Source organism: Eucyclogobius newberryi, unplaced genomic scaffold (genome assembly GCF_026437365.1).
Source record: "Eucyclogobius newberryi isolate DKJ021-1_F unplaced genomic scaffold, fEucNew1.0.hap1 SCAF_13, whole genome shotgun sequence".
NCBI lineage: Eukaryota > Metazoa > Chordata > Actinopteri > Gobiiformes > Gobiidae > Eucyclogobius > Eucyclogobius newberryi.
Window position 1 is genome coordinate 10,496,337 of NW_027315757.1, and position 17,704 is coordinate 10,514,040.

Here is a 17,704-nt window from a genome sequence, read left to right on the forward strand (position 1 = left end):
TATATTAAAAACTATCTGGCGGCTGTCAAAACCCCAGACAGAATTTGGGATCTTTTGTCATAAGCTGAACCAGCATGTAGCCCGTCACTTTGTCATGCCTTTTATCAGATTTTTGTTCTCAAAGTGCCTTCGGATTTGCTCCTGACAGCAATCACAGAAGCCTCACAGAACATAAAGGGAGGTTATTAAAACAGGCTGTCATGGAGATGGCTGCTACAACCTTCCCCCTGCTGCTGGTGCTTTTTGGTAATCTGATTCGTTTAGCGCTCGGCATATTTTAACCTCTCTCAAGCAGTGGGGTGGGCGAGGTAGCCGGTGGCCCATGCGGTGGCAGGAGGAGGAGACACACCCTGTACAGTGTATAGTCTGGACTGCGCCCCCAGGCTCCATGTGGGCACATTGAATGTAGCGTATAATACAGGCGATGTCCCAGCTCCTCTTCACCGGGGCGTCCCAAGGCAGAGCCGACACATGGGAGCCATGAATGTGCCATGTTAACTGCTGCTAATCAACCTGGCACACCTAAGAGGACTAAAAACTTTGAATACTAATAATTATCAGAATCAGAAAGGGTTTGTCAATGAACAGAATTCACAAACATAGAAATTATATATTTATTACAATCAACATCAATCAATACTATCTACCACTGGCAGGTAATTATATCAAAATAACAATATAATAAATATAAAGAATATTGGTTTTCAAAAAGGGAGGAAGTGGCCATGGATGCTTTCTGGCCAGGGAATAATTCAACCATAAACCGCCACTGTTCTGAAGATTTTTACAGATCAGATCTGTGGCAAGTCCCCCCGTCCCGCTCCTCCTCTTCCACTGCTGCCTGAGAAATAACCTCTTCCTTACGCTGGAAAATGTGCTCATTTACAAACCAGGTGTAACGTTTGTAACGGCCTGTGTGGGACAGCATGAGAGAAGTGTGGGCGGCGGTCAATAGACAGAGCAGCGGCATGTCACCGTGGTCAGATGTGAACAGTAGGTCCCAGGGGCCCCAGAGCAGCTCTGCCTGCTCTGATTCAGCGGGGCTGTGGTGACCTTTCCCTGTGCACTCCAGCTGCAGCCACTGAACCAGCTATTTCTGGAAGTGGCGCTAACAGCAACTAAACACTTCCTGTAACACTTACAAAATAAAGGCCTCTGTGTCCTCCAGCTACAGAAGCAGCTTTGTTGTGTCATGGTCTGACAGCGACAGCTCATTTAATGCTGCACAACAAATAGAGACAAACAGCTAAAGTCACAAATAGGGTTGTTTGCTTGCAAATTTTGATATGACGTGCAAATGTGCAAAAGGGCAAAAATACTGCTTTGGATAATTCTAGGAAGCTACAGTTTGAATAAACCGTTAAAAGCTGCGGGAGCTGGGGTAAACAGCATCCTAGGTTACGCTAGGATCGTTGTGAGTTTGATTGGCAGGCCAACGCCCAGTAGGGAACATGGTATCGTCGTTTTCAAATGGTGAAAGTTTTACAGGTGCCACCACATCATCACTTCATTCATTTGCACATCTATTAAGCTATTTTTTATCAGATATTGACAACCAAAAATATATGAAAATCCTCCATAGAAACTTTAACTTATCGCTATGAATAAAACATTGAGTTGGAGGGAGCCATTCTTAAAAATAGTTCAACATCTGTGGGAAGATTATGTTTGACAATGTGCAAATGACAATCTTCTCTTGCAAAGGCCGACTCCACACTAGAGGATTTTTAGTTCGAGTTTAAGCCTATTTTGTCCCTCCATCAGTTCAGGAAGGCGTGGCCCAAGCAGCGCTCCTCGTAAATGATTATTTGTCATGGTCCTCTTCATGTCTGTGGGATCAGTGCAATCCTGTTATTATTTGTCAGGTCACAGCTTTGGAACAACAAAATGTCAGGTTCAAGCATGTCCTTTATTTGACAGGACAGTCCAGCGTGATTCAAACTCACGACGCTGCTGGTTGCTCACATTGTGTGACACTTCTACAACCCTTTGTTTGTATCAAATCTTGAAAACTGCACGTGTGTGGTGCCGTGTGCTGTGCTTTATGCTAGTGTGAGACAAATAATCTATGCAAAATGTCCTCATGTCTGTGGTCAGAAAACTTTGTGCCATTTTGCCAATGGTTAATTCAGTTTTTTTGTGTGAATGATCTTCCATATTGTGTTGTGGCTGTAGATATGTGCCTTGATTGTGTCTTTAAACTCTTTATAAGTAGATATTTTAAGCATGCAAGACAAGTTTTCTGTTAGTTTTTACTTCCAGAGCCAGAGGATTACTGGAGCTAAGGAGAGTATTTGCACGCAGATTCACCACATCCAAATTGGGACTTAACTAGGATTAAACCTGAAACTAAACCTGGACCAAACTGAGTCCACATCAGGACTAAAATGTGCTCACTGTAGAACCAAATTGTGAATGCACCCAAAGTGGTCACATGATTAATAGAACCAGCTTTTTGGACACAAGGAAATAGGAAATGATGTAAGTACTGTCATTATTATGTCAATCTAATTCAATCTTATCGCTTGTGAATTCACCAGCAGTGTTCATCTGGCCCTTGAATAGGTTCTCGAGCTTATTGAAACGCTTTAACCAGCCTCCTCTCAGCATTTACACTCATACCCCTCTTCTGCACCTGCTCCCTCCTCCCGAGACGTTTCCCACTCTCACCTCTCAACCATCGTCCTTGCTTTTTCTGCATTTCAAACTGACTTCTAAGTTTGAAACTAATCAGAATCCAACCAGAAAATAATTATGGATTTATCCGGGAAAATGTATCTTACAGGGGCCTAAACATTGGTGGTGGTGATGATGAAGAGAGGAGAGTTTAGAAGACTGTCTGTTCTTCTGCTCCGGTGGAGATGAAGCAGAGTAGAACCAAAGCATGTAAATAATAAAGGGGAGAGCCACATAATGCTTCAGCCGGTATTAAACCCGTTAACCTCTGGCTCATGAGTGAATGCCTACACCGCTGCTAGTCAATTTGCATAATTTTTATATCCAACTATTACAATTAGTTCCCTTAGTTTATCTTGGATATTTGTACAGTTTAGGCCAATTATTACTTATTATCAACCTAATCTTATTCATTTGCATAAATGCTTTGAGGTGCTACTGGTTGAGAATCAAAATTAGCTAAACTGTTCTATTATCAATACAGTTTAGACATTAAGACACTGAAAAGAAGAGGCCACAAAATCAAACCTTGAGGTGCTCCTATTTTTCCAAGTTTTTTTTTTTTTTTTTTTTGACGAAAAACATTGTCAATTAGGTATTTCTTAAACCCACAAATAATATGTCACGAGGGTCTGTGGATATTGATCAAATTATTGTCATGTCTGTGTCCTGTTTATCATGAGTCACGACGATCTTACGGCATATGGGTCACGATGAACTTTCTGTGTATTTTCTGATTATCTGTGGACTAGTCTAAACAATCTTAAAGCGGACGTCATATCAACGTCAGGCCATTTTATCAGACCCAAGCAACAGCTATATAAAACACAGCTAATTCTTGTGACGGGTAGAATCTCAGCTGCAAGACGAACAACACGCAACTGTTTTGCCTGTTTTTCCATGTTTTCATCAAATAAAGAACTTGAGAACGATCCTCGCCTCCCGCAGTCTGTATGGACTAAACTTCGACAGGTCCATAGGTGAACTGTGACAGAACTAGATAAAGAAGTGGAAATAAGGTTTTTTAATTCAGACTCCTGAGAGACAACCAAAACTAACATTTGAACGAAGCTAGATTGACTGCTAGTACTTTGGGTGTTTGTCATCATTAATTTCTGTTTGTTCGTACATTAATTTCTACTGTTACTATCCTTATACGTTAAATCAATAATTCAACAACGTTTATGTGTTTTTGTTCCCGGAAGAGAGAAATGACCAGGCAAGAGGATCTCTAAGGGTTTCCGCAAGTATCTCCGCATGTCATCAAAACCCTTAATACATATATTCATTTTAACAACTGCATCAAAACGCCCACATACATATTGGATGGCATATATAAGGCATAGTTAACATCACACCATCTGTTGAATAAATCATTGCTGCAGGATAAAGTTGTTCAACAGATTATGTATTCCGCAATATTCTCTATTCTGTAATATATTTATGGACAGCGTATAAATACTTGCAGGTCGTTGCGGTTGATGAAGCAAAAAAGAACAAACAAGAAGTTATGCAAATTGAACGCAAGGTTAGTTTGGCTGTGGAGGTTTTGTTTTCTTTCCAAGCAGCCACATAATGCTTCAGCCGGTATTAAACCCGTTAACCTCTGGCTCATGGGTGAATGCCTACACCTCTGCAAGTCAATTTGCATAATTTTTATATCCAACTATTACAATTAGTTCCCTTAGTTTATCTTGGATATTTGTACAGTTTAGGCCAATTGTTACTTATTATCAACCTAATCTTATTTTTTACCACTTAAAGGAATAATAGAGGATTTTTCAACGATTTGAGAACTCAAGTGACTGTTAGTGTCTTTTCAAAAAATGCGCATTCGCACACTCATCACACACACCCCCCATCCTCCTGTTCTTTCCAAGATGCCGCCTCCCATCAAACCTTGTGCATGAGTACGCAACAACGCCGCTGCTACACATGCGTTTGTTTATTAGCGCGACGGATCGCATCGTATCTCTCGTCTCCGCAGATTTCCGTCTCTTCTGAGCAGCCTTCAGTATTTCTCTGTTGTCATTTTTGTACCGTACACTGAAGGAACTCGCTAAACACACACCAGCTTATCAACCACTCATGCGCAGCCAGGGAAACGTGCTGCTATCCTGGGAACAAGCCTGCAGGTGTGCAGTAGCACGCAGGGAATGATTGACATGTGGGAGAACTACTCGGCTGTCCACGCCACGAGGAAATAAGACTAAGATCAAAAATCCTTTATTATTCCTTTAAGTATGATCCATAATTGCAGCGTTTAACCTTGTTTGTTTGTTGAAAAGATGCTACAGCACAACATCAATCAAACTTGTTTATAGAGCACAATTCGTACAAAGCGCAATTCAAAGTGCTTTACAATGTTAAGACACTTTTAGACACAATAGAATAAAAACACAATGCAGTTTATAAGAATATAAACCAGTGTATGTCAAAATAAATAAATAAAAACATAAAAACAAATTAACGTGCTATTTGAAATATTAAAACCCAGGTAAAAGTATTTCAGTTGTAGGCACGACTAAACAAAACAGTCTTTAGCTTGGATTTAAACACAGCCGGGGCGGGGCCTGTCTCACTTTGGGAAGGCTGTTCCAGAGCTTTGCCCCATAGAACTGGAACGCAGATTCTCCGTGTCTGGTCTTGACTCTGGCACCAGCAGGAGGCCGGTCCCTGAGGTCCTCAGAGTCCGAGATGGTTCATATGGCACTAACATGTCCGAGATGTACTTTGGTGCTAGGCCATGGAGAGACTTGTACACAAGCAGCGCTGCTTTAAAGTCTATTCTCTGAGCCATTTAAACATTATACATGTTTTACAATATTTATACAATATTTACAATAAATAACTGGGTGAATTAACTAGTGTACCCTGGCACAATAGTGTCAAATCACGGCAATAAAGAACAACTCTTGTGGCAAAAGCAGAGGTGCAGTTTAAACTCCTATTAGTTGTATTGGATTTTCACACATCTATATATATCCTACTTCTTTTTTTAAATTTAATTTAATTGTTTTATATATTTTTTTTATGTAATTCCTGATGAAGATCCAGATGTTCGGACTAGTTTAATATTATTTGTTTTGTTAAACTTACTCTTGGCCAACAACTATAAAGCTGCACTATGACACTCATTACTGTGCCAGGAATGTTTCACATTATATCATTAAACATGATCAACAAATTAAAGATTTCAAATTTGTTTGTGTCTTTAATACGTGTCACAAAACGTGTTAAATACTCAAGGTGCACTCCACATCACACAAGATAATATTGACAGCACACAAGACACTGAGGACAGGCCTTCTGTAAAAAGCAAATAAATGCAAATAATATTTTATAAGGAGCATAAGTTAAAACGATGGGCTCAAATCTCAACTGACATTTTCTGCATGTCCTCCTTTCTCTCCCATCCTCATGTCACACTTTCCTCTCCTCTACGGGCCAAACAACTATAGTAAAATGTATTGTAAAATAAAGCCAGTAAGAGCAGGTCAGCTCTGGAGGGGACAGGACAACAACTCTGACAAATATATTGGGCCCATTCGTTTCAAGCATTTAAAACCAATTAAGATCATCTTAAAACTGACTCTGTTGCCAGGTAGCCAATGCAGCTGTGAGAGCACGGCTGTGAGGGGCTCCTGTCACCTGGTCCCTGTCAGCAGACGGGCCCAGCATGAAAAACACACACATGACAGTTCACACAGGTCAAGTGCAAGTGCAATAGAAAAAAACATCTGAAGCTGGAAAGCATTTAGCATAAGAGCAAAAGGCATTAATGCAACTAACTGTATTGCACAAGGTTAAAGGACAGGGCATAGTTCAAGAGAATTTCAGGATCAAGATTTAGTTTCTTTAGAGGTGGCTGGACAGCTGCATGTTTGAAGGCCTGGAACACAGCCTGGAAGAGGAGTAGGGAAGTATTGATGAGCTTCCGGTGGTGCAGCACTGCTGGCTCGTGCCGGCTCCTGCCGGCTCCTGCCGGCTCGTGAAAACATTTTGTGCCTTTTGTGTGTTTTTGATGACTAACCTTACACATGTGAGTTACTCTAATTTTCCTGCATCACTAAAGCTCCTAAACCAGCCTAGAAACTGAAGCAGTGACTTGTCAATTGTGTTTTGCTGTGATTGTGGTTTTATTATTTTTATGATGTTGTTTTTAACTGAAGGCACTGCAGCACGAGTCCACAACAAAGTCACCCAAGGGAACAATAAGGTTTATTGTATTGTATTTTATTGTATTGTACTAAAGTCAAGACATTTTTCAATAATTTATGGGGTAGGCTGTCAAATTGGCACCCTGAATGTCTCAACAATTGAATTACTTTTGACAAATCTTCATGAAAAACCTCCTCAAAAGAGTCAAAAACAGCAGGGCACTCAGGAGCAGGTTCAGAGAGAGAGGGACACACGGTCGGGGTCCTAATGGAAGATATTTTGTCCACAAAGAAATCAAAGAACGTTTCAAACATAGTGATAGAACGTACAGCTTCAAGGGTTCACTGCTCTGCTCCTCTCTTTTTCGGCTTGTGTCTGTCGTTCCATTAACCTGCGATAAAAACAGGTCAAAGCAGAGTTTGTAAGGCTCCGTGTTACGTTAAGCTCCCGTAAATGCTGCATCTATCAAATCAAATCAAATCAAATTTGTTTATAAAGCACAATTCATACAAACTGCAATTCAAAGTGCTTTACAGTGTTTAAAACACAATTTAAAACAAGTAATAAATTAAAAACACAATGCAGTTTATAAAAACCTAAAACAATGTACATCAGAGTAAAGTAAAGAATACAAATAATGTAGTATTTTAAAATATTAAAAACCAGGTAAAATCAGTCATAGGCGCGGCTAAACAAAACGGGGCCTGTCTCACAACTTCGGGAAGGCTATTCCAGACCTTTGCCCCATAGAACTGGAACACAGATTCTCCGTGTCTGGTCCTGACTCTGGCACCAGCAGGAGGCCGGTCCCTGAGGCCCTCAGAGTCCGAGATGGTTCATATGGCACTAACATATCCAAGATGTACTTTGGTGCTAGGCCATGGAGAGACTTGTACACAAGCAGAGCTGCTTTAAAGTCTCTTCTCTGAGCCACAGGGGGCAGTGCAGAGACCTGAGAACAGGACTAATGTGATCATACTTCCTGGTTCTAGTCAGGACCCGAGCAGCAGCGTTCTGGATGTACTGCAGCTGTTTTACAGCTCGTTTGGAGAGGCCAGTGAGCAGGCCGTTACAGTAGTCTAATCTACTGGAGACAAACGCATGGATAAGTCTCTCTAAATCTGGTTTAGACACTATATTTTTTGATTTTGGCAATGTGTTTTAGATGAAAGAAAGCTACTGATGTTATTGAGTTGATGTAGCGGTTGAAATTCATGTCTGAGTCCATAATTACTTTTAGAGAGAGAGACTGGAGGTGGTTGCTAACACGTTCTCCAAGTTTTTGTGGGCCAAAGACTATGATTTCGGTTTTGTCTGGATTCAGCTGGAGGAAGTTGTTTTGCCTCCACTCACTGATCTGTTGAAGGCAATGACAGAGTGAATTGAGTGAATTGGTCCATATTCACCTGCCGACAGTGAGACATAGATCTGAGTGTCGTCAGCATAATTGTGATAGGACACACCGCTGTTTCGCATTAGCTGTCCCTATCTCAACAAAGTATTTCCTGTTATCGAGGTAGGATTTCAACCAATTTAAGCCGTACCAGTGATGCCCACCCAGTCCTCTAACTTCTGTAGAAGTATCCCGTGATCGACAGTGTCAAATGCAGCACTGAGATGCAGCAGGACTAAAACAGAAGCCTTGCCATCATCAGTGCTCAGACGGATGTCATTTATCACCTTAATGAGAGCCGTCTCAGTGCTGTGATTCGATCTAAAACAGGACTGGAAGACATCAAAGGAGTCACTTATAAGCTGTTGATAAATGACTTTTTCAAGGACTTTTCCCAGGAAAGGTAAGTTTGAGATTGGTCGATAGTTGTTAAGTGTTGTGGGATCGAGGCTGCTCTTCTTTAGCCGCGGCTTAATAACTGCAGTTTTCAAGACCGTTGGGAATGTTCCGGATTTAAGAGACAGGTACAAACTGAGTCAGCTCCCCATGTTTGACTGACTGTTGAATTAGAATTTGCACTGTGGGATGATGGTGTTCTTAATGTTCTGGACCTTGTCCTTGAAGAATGTGGCAAACTCATTGCACTTAGATGTGGAAATGAGTTCCAACAGCATTTGAGCTGGAGGGTTTGTCAGTCGGTTTACTGTCGCAAACAGAATGCGGGAGTTGTTATTATTATTTCCAATTATTTCTGATAATTTTCTATTGTTTTACATAATAATTGGTTGTATACCAACATTTTTTGTGTGTATATTTCATAGTGAACTTGGAGCTTTGACTTGCGCCATTTTCGCTCCGCTCTGCGGCATTCTCTTTTCTGTGCTCTGTAGGGCTGCAGCTATCGATTATTTTAGCAATCGATTAATCTATCGATTTTTTTCTTCGATTAATCAATGAATCGGTTAATTTTTTTGTACAATCCGTAAACCATTTAAAAGCATATTAAATCGTTTTTCAAATAAACGTTATAGTTCATTGTGATAAACAAATAACAAATTGAGTTGAATTTTTAAAAAAACACATTTTATTCTTAATTTCACATAAGTTTGTCCCCAAAACAGCAACATTTCACTTCACCAGTCCCAAGTGTTTGGTTTGAACATAAAGAATATATAAAGAAAATATATGAAGGGCTAATTAACTTGTCACCAGACTGTAACAGTTACAGTTTGAATTCATTTGCGTTTCTTTCACATAACTTAAAATAAGACATTAGTTTGTAAAACATTGTGGGATGGGGGGATAATGACGCGTGCTTGCCCTTATGACGCGGTCTTGCCCCACCGCCCGTCAGTTTGTAGATTTGGGGAAAGGAGATAGTCTGTAATATAGCTAAACACTGCGGGAATCAATCAAAAAAACACTCTGGGTACATATATGAAGCACAAATAGCAATGTAAGAAGGTTAAAAGCTCATGTTATGGGACCTTTAACCACCTTAACCTTCATAGGAGCAATGTTATCTAGGACATTCATAATCTATCATTCGTTTCTAAACTGTGTCATTCAAAAAAGCACAAAACACAAACCTGACGCGTTTGTTATTACATTACTAAAACATAATTAATGTACGTTGATCGGTGTAATTTACTTTATTCACGGTAAAACTCCTCTCCACAGCAACAGCTACATTCCATAAATCATAACTGGATTAAACTCAAACAGAAGTTATTTAGCTGGATGAAATGAAAACTAGTTTAATTAAAAAAAAAACTTCTGATTGGAGATATAAGTTATAATAAGCAGAAAAGTGACAGAGTGCAGCTTTAAAAAGGGGAAATGAGAGCGGGGCAGCAGAGTTTCCGGGCTCTGCGGGACTGGTTGAAGCTGGTGCTGTCGGGCATGTCTCTGAATGGAAATGAGAAGATTATGATGAGTCTTCAACATTTGCCCTGTACAAAGACTCTCATATCTAAGAGGGGCCTCGCACAACAGAATTAGGGCCAATCGTCACTGCGCTCCAGGCTTTATTTCCTCTTTAGAGTTCTCAGCGCCCTGTATGTACCTGTAGGGGCAGAGTGATTGGGACTGTGAGATGAGGGGATTGTGCTTCTTAGTGTTCCACCACTGGTGCGTTTAAATTAGACTTGAAGGACATTGCAGGGAGAAGTTGAAAAGGAAATTTACAGGAAGAGCCCACCTCGCAAATATATGAAAGTTTTATTTACTTACTTTTAAGTGAGCTGGAATATGTTGGAAATGATAAGGTAGGAGAAGGTAGGAGATCCTTTGTTTGCACCACACTGGGGAAATGAGTCAAAAAATCAGTCAGCAACTGCTGGGCCCCGAGCCAGGGCCCAGCAGCCACAGCCGACCGCTGCTCCTGGTGCAGAGGGCCCCACAGAGGAAACATACAATACAAACAATATTAATAACACATACAATACTGAAGTAAAAATATAAAGCATAGGTAGAAACTAAGAACTATGAAATATTCTTAATAAAACTTTTGGTGGAAATAGAATAAAACTAGGACAAGAATGCATATTAATATATATATATATATATATATATATATATATATATATATATATATATATATATATATATATATATAAACTAAGTTTATAGAACAATTAATTTATTAATCAAAAGCTAAGCCTAAAGGGTGGGTCTTGAGCCTGCTCTAAAAACCAGAATGTTCTCTGTGGGCGAGGTAGACTTAAACAAAGAACCTTAATCCTAACCAGAAAGGTTGACTTTTTTGTTTCTAATTCAGCTTTAACTCCATAAAATATATTGTAAAAGCAGCTAGCAATTCAAATGAGAGAGAGCAAGTGAAGGATATAATACAGACATTTACAAGGAAGCAGCTGCCTTGGACAGACAATGTTATGCAATCAGAGACACTGTTTGGCATTGACTTTCACAGTTGTTTATTCTATTAGTTCAACATTTATTTTATCTATACTTTTTCCTCAGTGAGAGAAATTACTGAGTTTGGTGAGGGTGATTTTTAAAACATGTCATCATGGTGCAGAGGGCGTGTCCAGTGCAGAGGACGTGTCCAGTGCAAAGGACGTGTCCAGTGCAGAGGACGTGTCCAGTGCAGAGGACGTGTCCAGTGCAGAGGACGTGTCCAGTGCAAAGGACGTGTCCAGTGCAGAGGACGTGTCCAGTGCAAAGGACGTGTCCAGTGCAGAGGACGTGTCCAGTGCAGAGGACGTGTCCAGTGCAAAGGACGTGTCCAGTGCAGAGGACGTGTCCAGTGCAGAGGACGTGTCCAGTGCAAAGGACGTGTCCAGTGCAAAGGACGTGTCCGGTGCAGAGGACGTGTCTGGTGCAGAGGGCGTGTCCGGTGCAGAGGGGGGGTCCGGTGCAGAGGGGGGGTCCGGCGCAGAGGGCGTGTCCGGTGCAGAGGGCGTGTTCGGTGCAGAGGGGGTGTCCAGTGCAGAGGGCGTGTCTGGTGCAGAGGGGGGGTCCGGTGCAGAGAGCGTGTCCGGTGCAGAGGGGGTGTCTGGTGCAGAGGGGGGGTCCGGTGCAGAGGGCGTGTTCGGTGCAGAGGGGGTGTCCAGTGCAGAGGGCGTGTCCGGTGCAGAGGGCGTGTTCGGTGCAGAGGGGGGGTCCAGTGCAGAGGGCGTGTCCGGTGCAGAGGGCGTGTTCGGTGCAGAGGGGGGGTCCAGTGCAGAGGGCGTGTCTGGTGCAGAGGGGGGGTCCGGTGCAGAGGGTGTGTCCGGTGCAGAGGGCGTGTTCGGTGCAGAGGGGGGGTCCGGTGCAGAGGGCGTGTCCGGTGCAGAGGGCGTGTCCGGTACAGAGGGCGTGTTCGGTGCAGAGGGGGGGTCCGGTGCAGAGGGCGTGTCCGGTGCAGAGGGCGTGTCCGGTGCAGAGGGCGTGTTCGGTGCAGAGGGGGGGTCCGGTGCAGAGGGCGTGTCCGGTGCAGAGGGCGTGTCCGGTGCAGAGGGCGTGTCCGGTGCAGAGGGCGTGTCCGGTGCAGAGGGCTTGTGGACGAGGAAGAGCCGATGGAAATGTCCACAAATGTTTGTTGTGGCAATTTTTTCTCTGCTTTTTAAATGTCAGCGACTCGACTCACCGCTGTAGATAATAATCAAAACCCATAACTTCCAGCAACCATTTTCAAATTCTGTTTTTCATGGCTATCTAACAGCGGAGAGGCAAGAGCATGGGGTGACGGCTTCAACAAATAAGTCACGTGATTCAAACCCATGGATAAGCGCGTTTCGCAACATTCAGAGGCCAGAGCGGAGTTTTACCATCACAATAATCCCAACAACAACTAGCATGTAGCATGCTAACAGCACATGATAAAACGCTCTATAAGTAGAAGGAGGGTCTAAGGACTGGGGAGCTTGGGACATTTGTCTAAGGACATGGGATGCTGGGACACTGCCAAGTCCCTATGAACATTGTATAATCTGTTTTTCACTGTCGCCCCTCGAGGCAACTAGTGTTGTGATTTTGGGAGTTACAAAAATAAATTGAATTGAATTGAATAGATGCAGAGAGCAAACTTCTTTTACAATGTGTCACTTTTATTTTGCACTTTTCTACCTTCAAGGCACTCGCAATTTACATGAGGTAAGCGCTCACCCCTTCACATTCACACACATTAATTCTGCAACATATTTTCTATTTATGACTTAAAATGAAATACGTTTATACTTAATTGGGTTCAGAGGTTTAATTTATTTACTTAATTTACTTACTTAGTGGGAAAAAAAGGGAATATGATTATATTTAAGATTTTACTAAACATTTTAACAGTTTTTCTCCAATTTGGCAATTTTGGTGTTGTATATAATTTCACTTCCTGGTTTGACATGGCCAGCAAATATGAAATACAGGAGTTTGAGGTAATTCTACAGTTGTTACCTAGCAACCAGATTGTAAACAAGGGCCAACATCAATTTAAATCATACAATAGTTATGATTTGACAAATAATTACACCTGACAACATGTTTATTTTGTTAAATGATTGTTTAAACTGTCTCTGCATCTTGGATAGAATGGCGCTTGTTGATGACATCACAGAGGTGGAGGTATTCTGTTGTAGGACTCAGCACTTACCTCCTGTAATTTTCAACTTTTAATTGTCAAATGTTCTTCACAAACAGCAGCTTGATTGATGAAAACTATGATAATTATTTATCACAGGGACAATCTCACCAAACAATGTCATAATTAGAAAAACATCAGAACCTGTCTTTGGCTTTAAGGTTAAAAGAGGAGTCAGTGGTTTACAGCAGCAGCACGGCACCACTGTCTCGAGGGTAAGGGACGCACACTTATGTAACACAACTGCTGACTGAGAATGTGTGTCTCACTGAGTTTTCTATGCCATGTTTTGCATATTTATCATTTTAGATTGTCGGCTATGTGTCGCTTGATAAAACTACTTTAAATTAGAAGTAATAATAGGCTATAAGCTTCATCCAAATCAGATTGTGACACTTGCCCTGTAGTTTTGACCCATTCATATTCATATTTCAGTCCTCCCTCAAATGAAAATTCTCCTGGGAATGTTTATAATTGCACTATGTGACTTTCCTGTGTGGAAATGTTAACCCTTCTCTTGGAATTTCCCACAGTATGATAGTAAACTTATCTCCAAGGAAAAAAACATTAATTCTGTCAACTGAACAAACGATTTTGAGAGTGATGAATACATTTTGCCACTCATCCAAAAAGCTTCTTCAGTTCTGACAGGGATCTGGTGAGCCACTGCCTTAAAGCTGTTTCCCTTTTTTCAATGTAAAACAGTTGAACCTGTCTGACATCTTATCTCCATGGAGGCAAGCAGCTGACAGCACCAGGCTAATTACATGTCAGATCTGTGGAGAGGGGACCGACACAAAGAAACAATGTTTTTTCAAGCTATTTAGCAATGAAAAGTTGCTGAGTTTAATGCCATACTGTGGGAAATTCCAGGGAAAGCAATAGCATCTCAATCGAGAGAAGCAAAAGACAAGTTTACACATTGTATCACAATTCATGCAAGTTGATATAACACATTTTGAGTATTTTTTTTAATTTTTTGTTATTGTTCTCCAGCTCAAAACCTAAAAAATATTCAAACAAACATGAAAATACATCATCAAGTGGAATAAACTACATGGAGAAGATGGATAGAAGGAATTAAGTTCTAGTTCAGCTGCATATTTTGTTTCAGTGCACAAACAATGGCAACAGCAAGGCTTCTACTTCCTGCCTAAACATCCGATGACTCATACAGAACAGGCCCACGCACTACTTTTACACTTATAATAAACCAAACAAACCACTTTTACCTAATCATTATAGATTATAACAATGTTTCTGTAGATCAATCTTTGCATGTTGCAGGATAAACGTGTCTCTGGTTGTTGGTCAGAGTCGTGTAGTGTTGTGGGACCCGTCCTCTCTCTGTAGTCAATCATCAATCAGATTTCAGTCATGTATGAACCCACCACAACATTCTAAATCCCTCCCAACTGGGGAAGTCGTGCAGTGATGCCCCTTTTATTACAATAACAGACCGATTTGTCCTTGAGATGAAAGTTGAGTCCGTAGAGAGAAACCAAGCAGAAAAGTATATTTGGATGTACCTTGATTGTACAGCCGTGCCCATACAAGTTTAAACAGCCGCTCTGCTCTGACTGAGTGCACTTGTTCCCTACAGCAAGCCCATCTGCTGTGACCGCACTGAGCTGCTTTGGAGGCATCACATATAACTTCAATGTATGGTTCTAGGACGGCTTTGTGTGTTTTCATCTGCCTTTAGTCACTGGTGGATACAGATACATGTGCAACTCAAGTGAAATATCACACACAAAGATGAAGTACAATTTTTGAGGTATGTGTATTAAAATGTAAAAAAGTAAAACGTATTTCACATTTCTGTTAACTTTCTTATTGACTTTTGTTCCATGCCAATATCATACCCCAGTCTGGTAGAGGAAATAACTTTATTTCAGCCAACATTTACCACAGACCCACCTCACATGTTGTTTTTTGTTGTATTATTTTATGTATATATATTTTTTCTTCACTTTGACCTGCAAGTGTGATCCACAAAATATGACCTGGGCCCATGCACTCATAGAACCGGAGTTACATTAGGTCAACTGAGTTGTACTGTATGAAGTTTTAAGGCAGAATAAGTGCACCTGGTGGTTTAACCCGCATGAGATGCTTTTGCTGCTGGTGCTGATCCACATTATCTCTCACCCTTGCTCTTTTCTTTTTCCCAGCTTTTCCAGGGAGGGCATCAGGTTTTCTCTTCCACTCCATTCCATATTTGGCCGCTTTATTTACTTGGGATGCTGTGAGGCAGCTGTTAAACATCCCCCAGGGAGCGAACATTTTCAGCCCGGCTCTGCGCTCTGGACCTGAGCCCGACCCGACAACAGAGTGAGAAAATGTGGCTTGGTCTCGGGCTTGGGCCAAGAATCTAATGCTAGCCCCATAGCTGGTCCCCAAACTGTACCCACAGTACCTAGTTCCTCCCCTGTGTGTCAAAAGGCAGCTGAATAAAAAGTTAAAAATGCAATAAACCCCAATAGAATAAATTCTACTTTACGGTATTGTTACAGCTCTAAAATAATCAATATGCCTAACAAATTACCAAAGGACTTTTTTACATACACAGTCAATATTTGGCACGAAAAACTGTAGAACTACTTTTATTAAAAAGTGACATGTGAAAATGTTTCTCAAATCCTCAATGCAGTGAATGCCAAACACATGAAAGGGTTTACTGGAGGTGTTGCAGGCTGTTAGGTTGCTTTTTTTTACCTGATACTTTTTCACGAGTTCTCCATTCAGATGAACTCAGAATCATTACTGGTGGCATGAGGAGTTTCTTGAACTCTGCAGAGGTGACACATGCACAACATGTACCAATACCAGGATAAAAATTACCCTTTTCATGGAGGTGGAGACGCATATTCCACCACAGTAACTTTCCTCAAGTTGGAAACACCAGCAGTAAATAATTCACATGCTCTCTATGCCCCGTGTTTGTTCCTTGCTTTGTTTCATGGCTTGCCTTGCTCTGACCCTTTGTGTGGTCTGTCACTGTGCACCAGGAGCGTCTGTCTCCTCTGTCTCCGCTGCACCACCCGTCAAAGGGAATGCCAGATTCTGCACGCTCTGCCATGTCCCAGGCCCGGCCCACGCACTCACTGCCTCACAGCTGTTTGCATCCTCTCATACTCTGTCTATTGTTCAGTTTCAAATGTGCTTAGCCATGGAGAGAGAATAGTATGGTAGTGAGCATAAGGTGGTTATGTGAAGATGTTTGGGAGTGAATTGAAAAACAGAATTTGGATCGTGAGCGCAGACATTCAGTATAATACATTTAGAACAGCTTTGTATTGATTAAAAACATCCAGTGTTTTTTTAAGGATTTTTGGGGGGTTGGTAGGCTTTATTAGACAGGACACTGAGGCATATCTGTTGTTCCCCAATTTGCGTCAGTAATGAATTTCCATCAAATTTCAAGCACACAAGCGTTGGACTCTTACAACAACACATACAGTAGGTGGACCAACTACGTCTAATATGCTACCAATATCGTTTACATGTTTATTTGAAGTTAAATTTGAGATCAACATTTGTAAAAACCCCACATTTAAGTAGTAAACTTGAGCAAACTGATCAGTCCAGAAACATTGAGGCCAAGTGACTTCAGTGTAATGTTTAATGTGTTCAGTGATCACTGCAGGTGCAAGATTGTATATGTATTTATTTAAAAAATAAACTCTATATTATCAACCAAAAATATAACTGACAAGAGAACTGTACAAAAGGCCCCGCGTCACCAGTGTTCCGCCTTTGTTTCTTTGATCCTGGGGCAGGGTATATAAGCCGGGGAATCCGTATTGTATCTGTTCTTCTTCTTCTTGTGCTTCCTCCTGAGCCTAAATAAAGCTACAAAAGCACCTCGTCTCTTCTCGTCTTTCCGATCCTCATTCCTGGCCTCCAGTAGTGCTCTGACCGGCGCTCTCGGGCAGTGACTTCTACGAACCAGAACCAGCACCCAATGGACCCTGTCCGCAGTTACCTCTCCAACATTAGTGGTCCTTCGACCCGGATGTGGAATTCTCTGCCCGTCAAGATGGAGGATGAGGATCGAAGCCCTTACAGCAGCGAGGAGGATGCCACGTTGTTGGAACAACTGGACGAGTTCCGCCGCAGGATCGCGGAGCGGGCAGCCCGAAGGTCGGCTCGGCGCAAGCAAGAGAGAACCCCCCCTCCAGAGTTAGGTGGGATCAAGCTAGAACAGGGCTCAAGCCCGACCCGGGACTACCAGGCGCCCGATCCGTGGACGTCGCAGGGGGCGGGACGGAGCGAGGACCCTCCCGGGCGGGACTCAACCACTCCTGGCCACTCCTGGAGGAACCGAGCCCCAGCCGTGACGAACTGCTCGAGAAGTTGAGAGTGCTGTTCTGGGCAACCGAAGCTGAGGAGAGGCG